The sequence below is a fragment of the Lycorma delicatula genome, chromosome 6 (assembly GCF_047948215.1).
Source record: "Lycorma delicatula isolate Av1 chromosome 6, ASM4794821v1, whole genome shotgun sequence".
Taxonomy (NCBI): domain Eukaryota; kingdom Metazoa; phylum Arthropoda; class Insecta; order Hemiptera; family Fulgoridae; genus Lycorma; species Lycorma delicatula.
The window spans coordinates 115449111-115466408 of NC_134460.1; positions in this window are offsets into that span (position 1 = coordinate 115449111).

Sequence of the window (17298 nt, forward strand, 5' to 3'; positions counted from 1 at the left end):
GGTGAAATGATTCATTCATTCTTCTTTCATCACTTTAAATGATTAGCTGGTTCTAACTTCCCAAGTGAAACATATTACCTTTAGTAACATGTCATTACAATCAAGTACCATCACAACAACACTGATTTTCATCTAACTGCAACAATATTTTATAAAACATTATATACATATTTATTTAAATAACATTAAATGAATTCTATAAAAAAAAATTTAGTTAACAGTGATTTTTGTTTGTAATACACAAACTTTCTCTTGTGGAATTTTTAAATCAGATATATGATCTACTAGTTCTAATGTTTTCTAAAGCATTTAAAATAGTTTAATATAATATGCACTGACAAAGTGACTGAATTTGTAAGCCATGATTTGTATCAAGAGTATCACATGATGGAGCACAATTCGCTAAGAACATATTCTACACAAGTTGTGAACACCATATATTCATGAGAAAAAGATTAAGGGAAAATAACTTAGGCAGATATTAACTTAAACAAAAAGAAAAACTCCCCTCATAGTAATATATAATATTAGAGTAGAAAAAAGGTACTCAAATATATCATAATCAGAACTTTTATAAAAGTGATAAACTGGGAATAGAGATTGAAAAAATTCTAAAAATGGTTACCATTTTGAACGTTACGTTCATTCAATTTCATATTGTTTTTATTGTTCCAAAAAGAAGATAAGATATGATTACATTATAGAAACAATTTATGTAGAACCAATGCAAAAGATATTGATATCTTAAATATGTTAAAAAAAATATATTGATATTGATAAAAAAAATATGTTTTGCCATTATTATCAATAAAAAATTAAAAACAAATTTATCAATCATACAGGTATATATACACACATATACATAGTACATTTTAGGTTGCAAACACTATGGTCTTTTTTTTAGATATTTTTTATATTATACAATAAAAACATATTTGCAAACAGTATAGTGTATTTTTTGTTTTTATTAATCCACATTTTCTTACATTCTTCAAGAAAGCCTACTTTAAAAAAGAAAATAAGCATTAACAACTAAGAATGTAATTGTATATTTTTATTATGTGAAAACGTTATGTATGATATAAATTAATGATAAACAAGAAGTTAATTTTAAGAAACAATAGTTACAAACAATAGTTTAACAATAGTTAATTTTAACCAATCACTAAAATTTTTTACAAATAGTGATAATTTTCAAAATAGGACGTTTCCTGTTTTGAGGAATAATAAAAACTGAGGGGACTTTTCCTAGAGATTTTAAATCACTAAAATATTATTTACGACTTCTAAATGCACTCCCCATATTCATTCTAATAGAGGGATTATGATACAAAGATATGTACAATGTTATATGTAAATAATATTGTCACAGTAAGAATAAATATAAAGCAAACCACCTTAATATATGGAATAAAATTACAAACAAGGTAGTTGACAATAGAAGCAAAAAAGTAAATCTGTGGTTGTAGTTAAAAACAGCAATCAAGAAAGTGAAGAAAAAATTATGTAGTGTTATTGTAGGGGTAAATCCAAGTATATAAGGCGTAAAATGTTAGAAGATGGAAATCTTAGGCATAAAATCATTAAAAGGTTTAATTGGCTTTTTTCATATTTAAAGAAAATTCTCAAATTCTTACTTGATTCTAATGATAGTGTGGATTAGAAGAGTTTGGGTGCAATTTCTTAACAAAAGTAGCACTTCAAGATATAATCTTATAAGCAAGAAATTTTAGAGTTCGAAGTGTTATAAACTTGTTTTGTTTTTTTTGTTTTGTTTTTCTCAAAACTAATAACAGTTCTAAATAAAGTAATGAAAAAAAATTGAAAGCTGCAAATTACAATGCATAAACTGTTGAGTTTAAGTAATTATTTCATCATACTTTTGCCGACTGGTCAGAGGGCTGTGTCACATACTGTAGGAAGGAGAGAATTAACTGATATGTTTCAAATATCTTTTGCCATTTGTATAAGGCTTATTTACCTAATAGTAGATATTATGAAAACTACCGGTAACCTCAAAATTAGTTAAATACTTCTTGGAAGTAAAGATACAAAAATTATAAGTATCTATTACAGTGGATGATGGAATGCTGAATTAGTGTTTTGAAAGGTTAATGGAAGAAACCTATGAAGTAAAAGTTTTTCAAAAACTTACAGAAGAGAAAGGAGGCTCATAGGGTATGAAGAAGGATCATTAGGTGAGTTTTTATGGGTAATTTTTATAACAGAGAGTTTCCACTGAATTGATTTTTATTTGTATGAATAATAGGTTAAAATATATATTAACATGACTATTGCTTTTTTTAAACTTTTGTAGAATCTCTACCATGACTGTTTTCCTTCTTTAGGTATGTTTAATAGAAACTCACCAGGTTGGTCTAGTGGTAAATGCGTCTTCGCAAATCAGCTGATTTCAAACTCAAGAGTTCCAACGTACAAATCCTAGTAAAGGAAGTTACTTTTATATGAATTTGAATCTGAGATCTCGGATACTGATGTTCTTTGGTGGTTGGGTTTCAATTAACCACATTTCTCAGAAATGATCGACCTGAGTCTTGGTGCAAGACTACACTTCACTTACATTCATACATATCATCCTCATTCATCCTCTGAAGTAATACCTGTCAGTGATTTCCGGAGGCTAAACAGGAAAGAAAAAAAAAGATATATTTAATAGAAAGAGCAGCACAAAATTGAAAATATATTGCTAAACTCACCATGTTTAAAATAAATTTCTTAAATACTTGATAACTTAGATTCAACTTATGGCCTGTCTGAAAAATATTTAACATGAGACAGGTAATGATCAATGCTGATATAATCAAAAAAATAAATAAAAATAAATGAGTGCATACTCTTTTCTCATATATAACTACTGAGATAAAGATGGTGAAAAAGAAAATTAGTGTAATAAGGATCAGTAGAAACTTGAGTTCCCAAAGGACAGTTTTTGAAAAGTGAAAAAGAAAGAAAAGAAGTAGAGGTTGTGAGAGAAAGAACTAAAAGAATGAAACTGATAGTAGGGAACATTCCTTCACACACCGTACATTCCTTTATTCCTGTGCATCAGATCTAACCAGTTGCTATTATTCACTGGCGCTCTGTACTTCCTTGAAAGTTAAGAGAAAATGAAATTCTTGTCAGTGAAGCATTGTTCTGTTTCTACAATATTTGTCTCTACAAAAAGAAAATAAATGTTTTTTTGGCATATATTTCTCTGAAAAGTTGAAAATTCAGGCTAATATTGCAAGCATTATTAAGATAATAAGGGATTTAAATTTCTATTCTTCATTATAAAAATAATTATTTTTGACATCACAAACTTATTTTGTCACATTTTCTATATCAAAAAAATAATGTGATGTAGAAAAAAGAAAAGAGACTGCTTCTAAGCAGTCTCTTTTCTTTTCTTTACACTTTGAAATTTGAGCAAAGAATGTAATCTTTAGTTCTATCATTTTCAATTTCCACTAATGTTTTATTTTTATCCAGCTACTTTTTTCTTTTGTACAATATAAAGTATGTCACATAAAGACAATGAAATACTTAGAAAGTTGTTAAAAAGTTTTACAAAGAATACTTATCAACTTATAAATAGTTTGAATTGTATTAACAACACAGATAAGATATCAACAATAAGTGTAATTAAACTATGAATGATGTACACAGAAGCTTTATGTGATTGAATTTCGAGCTATGGAAAAGCATATTCATCTTGATAAAAAAATGTTTTTAAATCTCTTTTTATCTGTGACTGATGAAACATATATTATAATAAACATTTTGAATCTGTGTTTAATTGAGAGTTATATTCATTTGATCGTTAAGTTATAGCAGAATTATTATTCTAGGTCATTGCATACAAGTACTAAAAAACATTATGCATTAATAAATTAATGTATAACTTCCTTTTTTGCACAATTAAATACCATATATATCAAAGCAATGTTTATGCATACAACCCCCTTGCTTTAAAGAGGGTATGGTAATTATGAGATATTATGCAGACACCACAAGTTACCTAGTAATTTATGATGTTTCAAAAAATAAGAAAAATAAACATGATTATTATCAGTGAGCATGAAAGTAATTGCATTAACAGATACACTTACACAAAGTAAAAAGTGCTTGGATTTCACTTTTGTGATCTATGGACACAATTTTACTAAATATGGTACTTATTTTTATCTGTTAAACTTCTACCTTCAAGTTATTATAATCTGGAAACTGTGAAATTCGGTTCCAAGAAATGAATTTTACTCTCCATCTGGTGAAGAATGATATCCATATTCAAATTTCTCAAAAAAAGTAAAAAAAAAAAATATATAATTTTCCTAAATGTTCATAATTTGTAAATAATTTCCATAATCTTAGCATAAGGAACAGATAAGATTTATTAATTCCATATACAGTAGATCGATAAAAGTGTCGTTTTGTACCATTGTTACATTTGTTTAATGTTCTTGCTTTGAAGATCTGGAGAATAAAGAGAATTCAGGTTTTAAAAAACATCTCACTCACACATATACACACACACACACACACACACACACACACACACACACACACATACACACACACACACACACACACATATATGTATATATATATATATATACAAACATGGACACACGCATGAATGCATGCTAATAGCATGTATTGCACAAGGTATGCACAATATATTTGTGTTTATCCTTACTAGTTTACAACAAATTTGTTAACAATTTAACAGAATTTTAAACTGAATTTATACTAATTTTTGCTATATTGTAAATTAAAAATAAAATTAATATTATAATCTGAATGTAGTTTTAAATTTCTCCTTAGATAACTTTGCATTGTAGGTTCTGAAAAAAAATTAAAATTGGTATTTTTTACAAAATGTGATTTTCTCTTGTAGTAATTTTTTTATTCCGTAGCTTACTATTGTAGATTTATATTTTTTATTCATATGTTACATTTCATGGAACTAAATCTACTCCACTCTAATTGATTGGTCTTTGATAAATAATATTATTTTATAAATAATATTTGATAAATAATATTATTGGTCTTTATAATATTATTTTCATATCACTACATAATACAGATTTTAGAATGAGGCTTTGGAAACTTTATCTCAGTTAATTTTACATGAATTTTGCTTTCATATTTTCTAATACAATCATTTCATTTGTGTTATTATAATTTGGATGTTTTTTATTAATTGTAATATAGCCAAGTTATTTTTCTGTCGGTTCAAATTCCCCATTCTGTACAGGAAGATTATATGGCTAGAAGGGGATTGTGAGGCTGTCATTATATATATATATAATATATATATACCATATATACCAGCATTCCCAACTAAACTAGCTTTGTCCATGCTGTATGGTTACTTGCATTTCCTGGTGGGGTCAGGGGATATTAGCTACTCAGGGCTTCCTTTGCTCGCCCTTCCTGTCTAGCCATGGGTTCTGCCCCCTTGACTCCCCTGTATTCATTAAACTTGTGAGAATAATAATGACAAATAAAAATTAAAGCCTGTTCAGTTTATAAAACCTGTCAATTTATTGCAATCTCTTCAGAGCAACAGTTTGGTCAATACAGGACCCACTAATTGGTTTTTAGATTTCCCAATGTGGCTCTGCTCACGAAATGCATAATCAGAATAACAAACATAAATTACCTTCACAATGTTTCCAAATCTAATAAAGATTGATTCAAAAGTGGTCACATAAAACTGTAAAAATGTAAAAAAAAATAGTTTATATTTTTACCTCTTTAAATATTAAAACAAAAACTGGAAATGGTTTTTAGGTATTTATTTAAAGAGTATTGTAATCCCAAATTGAGTGAATAAACTGTTCAGTATAGTTACAAATGGGGAACATTTGCAATCATTATTAAAGTTTTTTTACCTTTCACCTCTTTCAAGATCAAAATAAAAATAAATCTAGAAATTGGTTTTTAGATATTCACATGAAGATAACACACAACAAAAATTAAGTCGATATTTTAATTTGTTACCAAGATTAAAAAAATAGCAAATTTCATTATTACTCCATTTAATACCTTTAACATACTTCATATACCTTTACATACCTTTAAAATTGGCATTAAAAAAATCCTTATTTCGTGTATACTTAGACCGTAACAAGAATGTGTATATAAATCTTCTTCAATTTATCTTGTGTAGTCTTTGCTGGGCACTGATAATGAATCACCCACATCTTATTTTATATATATATATATATATATATATATATACGAAGATACATCATTACTATCTTTCATAATAATAATTTTGAAATGAATTATTACATACTGTTAAACTTATTTTATTTGTAAAAATCTGTACCATTTTAAGAGCTTCAAATGTTAAAATGTTAGCGTTTAAAATTTATCTGTTTTGTATTATAAATTACTGTAATTAAATGCATTAAATTTTGAGCCAATTATAACGAAATTGTGTAAAGCATATTGTTTTGGGCATATAGGTAAATCTGATAAAGCAGTCATATCTGTTGAGAAAAACTTTTTACTTCATATTATCTCTATAGTTAAAAAGTGTTTTTCCTAAAAGATTTTTTCAATAATCTTACATTGGTCCACTAAATGATTTTGTTATGGTAATTTTAGACTTATTTTTGTAATTGTAAATAAATACTGGTAAAATCATTAGTCGTTTAACCATTAAACCGCATGTAATCAGTTATAGTACAATTCTATTTTTTTTAAGGTGAGAAATTTCATAACTGCGTACAATCAGTTACTCTTTTATTTTTTTTTGATAAGGGGTGGAATTTCAGAATGTGAAAGTATTGATTTATACAAAAATTGAGTAGCAAAGTAGAAAAGGAATACTGCATAATAATTTTGAGTAGAAAAAGGGTGCATGAACATAAAGAAAGAAATGTCTCTACAATATCATTTCCTTCTGAAGTCAGTGATGTGAGAAAAGATGCTTATATATATATATATATATATATATATGTATACGTATATACTTTTTCTCTATCATGTAAGAGAAGAAGTAAAAAAATATTTACATTTATGTATATTTATTATATTTTTTTTTCAGAACTTTGTAGAGCCTTTCTTGTGCACGTTTTATGTATATGTTTACTTCTTCTTTGTAAAATTATTACTGGCTTTAGAATATTTTTAGTTAGTCTTTCTGTATTAAAGATCATACTCTTTTAAGAAACATTGGTTCATCTTCTAGAACATAATCCACTAACAACTTAAAACTGTAAATTTAATGTGTAGTATTTTTAGTATAAATAAAATAAAATATGAACACCTAAGTGAACATTTTTTAATTTTAATTACTATAATAAACTATGATGTAACCAAACTGACTCTTCATTGAAGTTATAAAACCTGATAATTCTTGATTACTAAAGAAAACAACCTTTTTCCTCTTTAATATACATAAATATGTTAAGGAATTATTTATTTGTAATAATTTAAAGAAGAATCCTTTTAATTTGGAGTTTACATTGCGTGTCTCAGTTTGCTGGAATATAGGCACATGAATATGACTATAATATATATTTGAAATTCTTTTGCCTTGTCTTATCTTTTAATGCTTAAGTTCTCAAGTTGAACTTTATTAATTCGTTTGAATAAAAAAAAAATAATAATAAAAATAAAAAAGAAATAAAACAGTTTCAAGGCAAGATTTTGAAATAACATTGAAATATCATCAGTGTTTAATCAAAATTTTCTAAATAATCCAAATTTAGAAAAATTTCAACAATTTTTTAACAGAATTTTGTAATAAATTTACCATATCCTGACTTACCAACACCAAAAACTTATTTAAAACTGAGTTAATGTTAATGCCAAAGAATCCCTATTTTTTGTGGGTGGGAAAGGTTTTGATAAAAGTGTATTACATTTTTCATTTCTTTTCTCAAGAACAAAAAAGTCTAAAACAAATACAATAAGTCTAAAGAACAATAGAACTGAAGATAGCTATTAGTATTTGAATCATTAATTTTTTGTAGTTGAATGTGTTTGTTAATTTCCTGAATGACTGCATGAGGTTGTAATGACTACTATAGGGCTAAGGTAGGGTATACTCAAATGAAGATATTGCTGTTTGAACATCAACGTATACTTTGAATTGAAAATCCCCATTTGTTAATAATGTGACAGTTATTATTATTCTATATGTTTGTAGGTTTTTACATGATACTTTTAAAATCCCATTTTTGTCATGAAACATGAACTGTGTGTACATTTGAACCCTTAAATTCATTGACACACACACACACACACTCTCTCTCTCTCTCTCTCTCTGTGTACATTTTATATGTTTTCAGATATTAATTTATTTTTATGAATTTGTCTCTTAACAGGTTTCAACTGATTACACTTCATTTTCTTGGTTCTAAACATCTTCCTTCATTTTCTTATGGCTCTTTCCATTCCTAATTCTGTAATCAAGTAATTCCTTAATTCCTTCTTCTTCCTCTTCCGTATCAATCTCAAAAAATTCTTCTCTCTTATTCTTCTTAGTACTTTTTTACTTCTTACTTTATCTACCCATTTCAGTTTCTCCATTATTCTGCGCAACCACATTTCAAAAGTATTTGAATACTTTTCTATGTACAGGTTATTTTAATTTTTTGTTTTTATAGAACTGCTAATTTTCAAATATTTACCCATTTTTAATTCATCCTATAATGAAAGTAATTTTTATGTCATTTATTAAAAATAATTTGATTCAGTATCTACAGCTTCTCTTTCCTAAATATTATTATAAATTTATCCCAGCAGTCTGCACAAACAATACTTTTTAATGGTTTTTTTTTCCATTTGAAGAAAAGAATAAATAATAATGGTTTTAATATATTTATATTCTTTACTAAATACAGGATTATTTAAAATCTTTTGTGAGATTCCAGAAAAATATGTTAGTTTTTATATGAAAAAATAATAAAAATATATTTTTTTATAAATCATGTGTTAGAAATTAATTTTATAAATGTAAGAAATAATATCTATTTTAGATGTTTCAAAAATTCAGTATATCAGCAAATGCTACTAAGAATGTACAAAATTTAATTTCCATAATTACATTTTGGATTTAAAAGCATGTGCAATAAACTTTTCTAAAAAAAAAACTAACTTTATTTTAAAAGTCTTCTATCTAAAAAAGGATTAAACTTATTTTAAAAAGAACTTTTGAAGTGTTTCTTTTTCTTTTATAAGTTACTTTTGATTCAATTTAAAATACAAGTCTCTCGTTAGTTCAATTTTTGATAAATGGAAAGTCGCTATTCTCTGAACCTGAATGATCTTTTGTTTGTATTTATTAAAAGACTTTCTAAACATTAAGAAAAATGTAAGTGAATAACATTCAGTACAGAATTCTTAAATTCAAAATAAGCTAGTAGAAAATTCATTAAAATATTGAAGAACATAGAAATTAATTAATAAGCCTTTCTTGTTGATTAATATTTGAAGGAAGTAGAATGTTATAATACATTACCAAAACATTTTGTTATGAAAAATATCACTATGTAGATGATTTTTTATTGAAACACATCAAAAGTTGTATTAAATAAAACTTTCTTATTATAAAAGAATAGAACTAAGATATTAATTCTGATGGTAGTAATTTATACTTTATTAGTTTATACTTAATCTATATTATATTAATAGTAGTATACTTTATTATTTATTTATTATTATATTCGTTCAAATCATTTTTTCAAATTGTTTTATCTTCTTTACCTGATACTGATTTTTTTTTTGCAAGCTACCTATAACTTATCATGGTTCTTAAATCATTGAGACCATAATTGCAAATAGCCCATGAGTTTTACACAGTGAGGAGTGGATTGCCCATTTTCTATTTTCTCAATAATTTTTAATCTATTGCAAACTGAAAGAATTTTTCTTTTAATGTCCAACATTAATTCTGTGACGTAAAAATTTATCATGAAACACCACAACAAGCTCACAGAAAATTTACTGTCTTCAACCCCAGTTAAACAAATGAATGCGCTGAATGAAGCAGCAGTAAAACCATTTAACCCATATTTTCCTGCACTCTGATGCACTGGTCGTAAAATGATTTTTTATTGATTTCTTAGGTTTACAGATCTTCTGAATTAAGAATATGATTTTTGAACATCAAGTATGTTTATTTATCGATTTATGAAATGCTGCAAAAATGCAACATCAACAGGAAAGGATGGCTGACTTCACAAACTGATTTAGCTTACTATTTTTTTATGTTTTTACAGATCTAAGTAAAACCTGAACAGAACAGAAATTAGGATACAATATAAATGAAATCTTCACATTTTATTTCAGTATACAATGAATATATCAAGTTTATTTTTTATGGTAATCAGTAAAACATTTTGGGTGAAGTCCAACTTTATACTTATTACTCGAAAATACCATTGTGCTTTTATATCATCGGCAGTGGATTCTTCTATTATTTACATATTTTTCAGGAAGAGCTTGTCAACTGAGTATTGCTGAGTTGATTCATTGAAAACACTGTTGATTGTCTAAGTCTCTGCATTTGTGGAATAGCAACTTCTTCCTTTTTATTTTCTTTTGATGATGATAATAATTATCATGTAATTATTATGTAATTATGTAATTATTATTATCTTGTAATTATTATTAAAATAATTACAAGTTGTCAAAATTTGAGTTACTGGATTTGTTCTTTGAAGATGTATTGATAAAGCTTCCAAGAATTTAATACTAAAGCTACATCAAGAAAGCATGAAAACAAAGGCCACCACCATTTTTTTCATTTTTATTCATTGTTATTTGATAGTTGCTGACACCATTGTACAGTGAATCAACCCCACCCACATAGTGATTGTATTACTTGATGAGATCTGGCTGTTGGATTGAAATTTTCGTTATTTCATCTTAGAATATCTTTTAACTTTATTGAGAGGTTCAATGGACTGAAAATTTTAAATTAGAGAAAAAGAAGAGTTGTCATTCCATGTTGTAATAAAAATTGAATCAGTGGTATCAAACTGATAATCATGAAGTCCAATAATGTGTAAAGTAATTCCTTATACAAAGAACGAAACTCTTATAAAGGGCTGTTTTGAATGCTATTTACATTAACTGTTCTAGTTACGAAAAAGCCTTTCTTCTTCAGTAAACTTAACAGTTTATGCAAACTAAAAAAACTATTGAAATAAATGCTGTGCTTTCTAGGATTGTCTACAATGTGCAATAAATTTTGAACAACTGAAGCTCCTAATCTACTTATGCTTCTTTTCCTTGGTAAGAGAGAAAAGTTGAAAAGGTATCCTTGTGAAGAACATAAACACCACACCTTGTAGCCAAAGTGCAGAGATTCTTCTTTCATAAATATTTTACAAGAATGGCGACCAAAGTATAATATGTTCATCTGTTGAAAGGTGGTGAACAAAAGCACCAAATTTGCCAAGGTTTTATTCAGAAAATCAATGTAAGGCTGCACTGTGTTTATGTGATGAATAAACATGTCGATAACAATGAGTTATTCTGAATATTCGTTGCTGCTGAAGTTGTGAAAACGCAACATTAATCTTTTTCACTCTAGATGAAGACAATAAATAATTGGCGATAAGTTTACATAGAAAGACGATTGCTACTTTGAAGTATGTAATAATGAGTTAAAATAATATTGAACATTAGAGTTTATTCTTACATAAATTATTTATAGGTCATCTCAGAAAAAGCAAAAAATGATTAAAGTTAGTGAACAATAACATAAAATACTTATTACCAACAAAAACGTTTTTGCTGTTATTTAATAATATGCCATATTACATTAATAAACATAATTTTTGTTTTGTAACATATGATACAAGAATATGTTTTTTTGATGCTGAAAATGAATACGAACTCAGAATCTTTCTACCACCCACCATTTTTGAACAATTTTTAAATTTTAATTAAAGGAATTTTTCATTCTTCAATGTATAGTTACCATTTTAAGCTCCTATATTGTATTATTTTAGCTTATTTTTTTTATTGTTTAACTCTGTTAACATATTGTGTAAGCTATAAATAACATATACTAGACAAAGAATTAAATCATATCACATATTATGACATCATATCTAATACTGAAGAGTGAGCCTTCATGAAAAAGATTAATCATGTCTGTGCAGGTCAAAACATGTAGCTGAAAATACAGCTGTGTTGTTTGTATTAAGCACAGGATTTAGGAATGAATTAATTTTGTTCAGTCTTATTGCTGTCTTAAGTTTGTTTACAGTGCAGTGTCATAATGCCTCGAAATTGTGTAAATGATGTGGATGGCTATGTATGTGGTGAGTTTACCATAGAATCAAACAGAAAAAACAATACACCTTTAATTAAAAAAGCAATATCATTTGTACTTTCAATGTAAAATTGGTGATCAGGATAAGACGTGGGCTTCTCACGTCTTAATACATCTATTTAAGAGGATAGGTGAAAGGTACATGGAAGGCTTTGTCATTTGGTGTACCTATGGTTTGGCATGAACCAAAGGATTATGTAACTGATTGTTACTTTGTTTAACAAATGTGTCTGGAATTTCTAAAAAATCTAAAAATACTGTAAAATATTCTTTGTTCTAATCTGCAATCAGGCCTGTACCTCACAGTGAAATTATTCCAGTCCCTGAGCCACGAGCCACCTGTGAATATATGTTTTGAAAGCAGCGATGAAGAATCGGGCAGTACTGAGGAAGACAATGATTTTGATTTTGTATTATCTTCCAATAAGCCATATCTTATACCAAAAGGTGAATTAAATGACTTGGTTAGGGATTTAAATGTATCCAAAAATGAAGCTAATACTGTTAGGATAAAGACTGCAAGAATAGAATTTACTTCAAAACAATAGAAAAATTTCAGGCTTTCGAAGCCAAAAAAATGAAAAATTTTAACATAAATAATTTAAATTTAAATATTTTTCCTTAATATTTTTTGAAGTGTAGTTAAAACTAAGGGTGATAGAAAATTTGTATTTACAGATCTGAAAGGTACACAAAAAACCAATTCAAGAAATGGTATCACACTTAGAGAAAAATTAAAAAATTTTTTTTTGTGTATCAGTGTTATTAACAGTAGCCTGTTATCAAAACAGGCTACTTAAAAACAGTAAACAAATATTATTTCATGTAACAATATAAAAAAAACAAATTACATTGCATTATTGCAACTTCAGCTACATATGGGTTAAGATTTGACTACCTGAAATTGATTAAAATTACTCACATTTCCCATCGCCATACTATCAGTATAAAATTCATAATAATGGTGGAATGAATTTACCAGAATACAGAAATTGCTAGAACAAAACTGCACATGGCTTACTACTGCATCTGGTTGTTTATTATTACCTACTTTCACTTATTATGAAGAGGTCCCATCTAACTGAACACTGTGATAACATTCAATAATTATTACAAACATACAGTACTAATGACTTTTAACATTTAATTTTTGTACCTGCATTTTTAATTACTCAGGGAACAAATTTATTATTCAAAAGAAAATAATTTGCTAATTATAACTGACTTCTAACTTCATTATTAGCTTATTAAAACAAATTTAATGTATGTATATGATAATATAGAAACAACAATTTATTTTTTTTATGATTACAACCGGATTCTCATTAAAAAAAAACTCTTTGTAAGCGACTTCTTCTATATACACATGTATAAAATAATGTATTTTAAATAACTACTGTATATAATTTAAACTTTTTCTATTAGAAGAAAAAAACTAGTATATTATTAAAATCCTTTATGAATACTGAAGGATACATAATAATTATCTATGAATAAATGAAAGATATTTTCTAATGAGAAAACTAGTAAGCAGCTTACGTTTAGGGTTGAAACTATAGCAGTTCATTAACTAACGTAAAGGGTTGTTATTAATATGTAACAAAACAATGTATACATAAAGCAGGTTCATGGATAGGTAACCTAAGTAGGCAGATACTTAAACAAACATGCTACTTATTATGTAAATATAAATATAGGCTGTGCTTCTTATCTCTACCCTCAAGATATTAGAGAGGTTTAATGACAAAGAAAATTGTTAAGCCATCATTAAGTGAAATGAAATGAAATGATGCTAAGAGTTTATGTAATAGGATTAAATTTAATTAAAAGGTAATGAAATATAAAATATACTGTAGCAACATCATCATCATCATTAAAGATGCTTGTCAAAATTTTTATAAAATTCCAATAATTTATTTTTTAATTCTTATTGCTATTTAAGTTTTAAGTGTTTTAACTTTTATTTACGTCTCAGATGGGCTTTATGTAATACTCTAAAATGAATGATATGGATAAGGTTGTATTTCAGAATTCATAGGGTTGAATTCTGAAATATAATTAGTATATTTAGGTAATTTAATGTATAGTACAACTTAAATATATTTGCTTTAGTATTAAAAAACTGTTGTTATTAACATTTACCCTTGAAAAATTGATGTTAACTTATGAATCTATGATACAAAATTCTAATAGAGCATTGTTGTAAGCCGTTGTTCAAAAATTTTAAATTAAAAAAAATACATAGAATAAACAATTTTTTGGCACAAGAATTAATCTCAACCTTTAAATTTGCCTTCCCTACCAAGGGAATAAGCCATTGATGCTCAATAGGGTTTACATTTTTAAAAAAAAACTTCCCCTACCTACTGCAGAATTCTAAATAAACTTATTTCAGAAATGTCTTGCTCTCAAATGCTCCTTTATATTCTATTGAAAAATTTCTTGCAGATTGGATAGTCTTGACTTTCCAGATAAGTAGTTGCTTTAAACTCATTTTTACGATGTAATTTTACTATAAAAAATGAATATTATGATTAAAGAATCTGAAGTTTAAATAGTGCAAAATGTCTAACCAAAATTTATTTAATTGAATTGTATAAGGTAACCTTATATTATTATAAAAGGTACCTTATAAAATAGCAGAATACAAATTGTATTCTACTGCTTGAAAAACCAGTGTAAAATATAAAAATGGCATAATTATTATATAAGATCTGAGATCATAATCACCTGGTGTTCTTCTTGGAGGCAGGATGTTTTTGCCAATGCTGTCTCCATCCACCTCTGTCCCAAGTCTTTTCCTTCATCTCCTTGTAATTTCTATTATATTCTTCCTTCTTTTCACCTTCTACTGATCCTTCCCATGCAATTGTCAAGATTGCACATAAGGTCCGAGTTAAAACAAATGTCTATTTAAATGTAAAAATTGTATTTGTGTTTTTATTGTACGTTATATAAGCACTATATGTGTAACATTGAATAAAGTATACGGAATGTATAATAAATAACCAGATGTATTTTATAATGATCTTGCATCAGAAAAAAATCTGTTATTATTATTATTATTTTTGTAGTTATTGAAAGCTTTACAGTTTAAAAGGGTTTGTTGAATTACAATTTATTAAAATGTATGAATGGATTTATAAAAATATGACAGTTGATAAAAACATAAAAAATGTATAAACTCTTACGATAAATATTAAGAAAAAGTGCAAAATAGATAAGGAAAACTAATGCAAAAAACATGATAACTGAAAAATTAGATGAGTCATGCAGCAAAGTAAGAGTAATGAAATATAACCAAAATGTCTTAGTACTAGAAAAGAGATAGAAATGGCTGTAAAGAAGAGAAGAAAGATTTAATAATTATTATTAAGTCTAATAATTAATTTAATTATTATCATTAAGTTAATAATTATTAAGTCAAGTAATTGTAATCATTACTTGTAGAGAAGTAGGGATGAATAAACTATATTAGAGTTTGTGAAACTGTAGAATTAGCTTTAGATAAAAAAAAAAGTTAAACACTAGTTTACTTAAGTAAGTAAAAAAATAAAAATGAGAACTATTATGATATCAATCAATAATACAATTCATCACATTGGAATATTTTTTTAGGATAATTTATAGGAGAATGAAATTTTGGTAGAAGGTATCCTAAGTAAAGTTTAATCCTGTTTACAAATAAAGTTGGTATAGGGAGGCTATGCTGACTAAAATTAATATTTGAAGTTAGGTTTAAAAATAATAAATTCACAAATATTATAGATCTTTATCCAAATTAAATATTTGAAAATGTAGAATAGAATCCAATAATGGCATAAAAAGAAATAAAATCAAACTGTAAAGCAGGAAAATAAGAGTTATTTACACTCTGAGATCAGATAAAACTGATAAGAATCGAAAGTGGAAGTGAAGCCCTAATTAACAATGCTTGTATTTTATGCCTGTACTTTTTTAATTTGTGGATAGAAAAAACAATGTAGAAATTGTGGGAAAACTTTGAAAGTGAAACAGATATCGAAGAAGAGGGAAATGAAGATGCTAATATTAGCTGATGATATTGTTCTTTTGGCACAAACAAAAATTATAAGAAACACAAAATGACATAGATTTATTGCAAGGAGAAAAATTTAGTTTGAGGATAATCATAAATGACAGAAAGTAATGAAATTTTTGGGAAGAAGAATAAAGAGCAATTGATTACAATAGGGAGCAGAAGATATAAAAAACTAAAGAATTTTTTTATTTTGTTATTAAAATTATAAAAAAAACATATGAAATAAGATATGCTGGTCCAATTAGGAGGCAAATGTCAAGACCAGAGAGTCCTAATCAAGCACTGTTTTGAAACAAGTTTACTATTATCAAATTTCGAACTAAGAATTAAAATTTTGTTTTGTTTTATGGCTTGTGATAATGAAGCATGATCAATAATTAAAGAATAAAAGAAAATAACAGAGGTTTTTAAAACATGGTGTTAGAAAAAGAATGGTGATGAAATTAAATGAGTTGTAAAGGTTCAAAATGAAGACAACCTTAGATGGTTAAAAGAAAGCAGAAGACTAAAAATGGAATGTATAAAACACATAACTGAATATGTAGTACAGTGAATTTCATATAGATTATTACAACAGAAGGAAATGGTTTATTAACCATTGATTGGCTAATCAATCGAATGACTAATTTGAAATAATAACTATATAAAAAAAAAGATTTTGATAGTCTCAATTTTTAATAACTCAAAATTTTGTTTTCATATTTGATACCTAGAAAGACTAGCCAAATCCAGAATACAGATTTAAAAAAAATGTAAACAGTACTATGCCTTAGGCAAAAGAAAAAGTCTATTGTAAGAGTATAAAAGGAAAAACCTATTACTTCTTATTTACTAGAAAAGGAAAAAAAACTTGTAATAATTTTGTAACTATGCTACAAAATGACAAATAAAATCATGAAACAGTAAAAATTTGTCGTGAGTTCGTGGC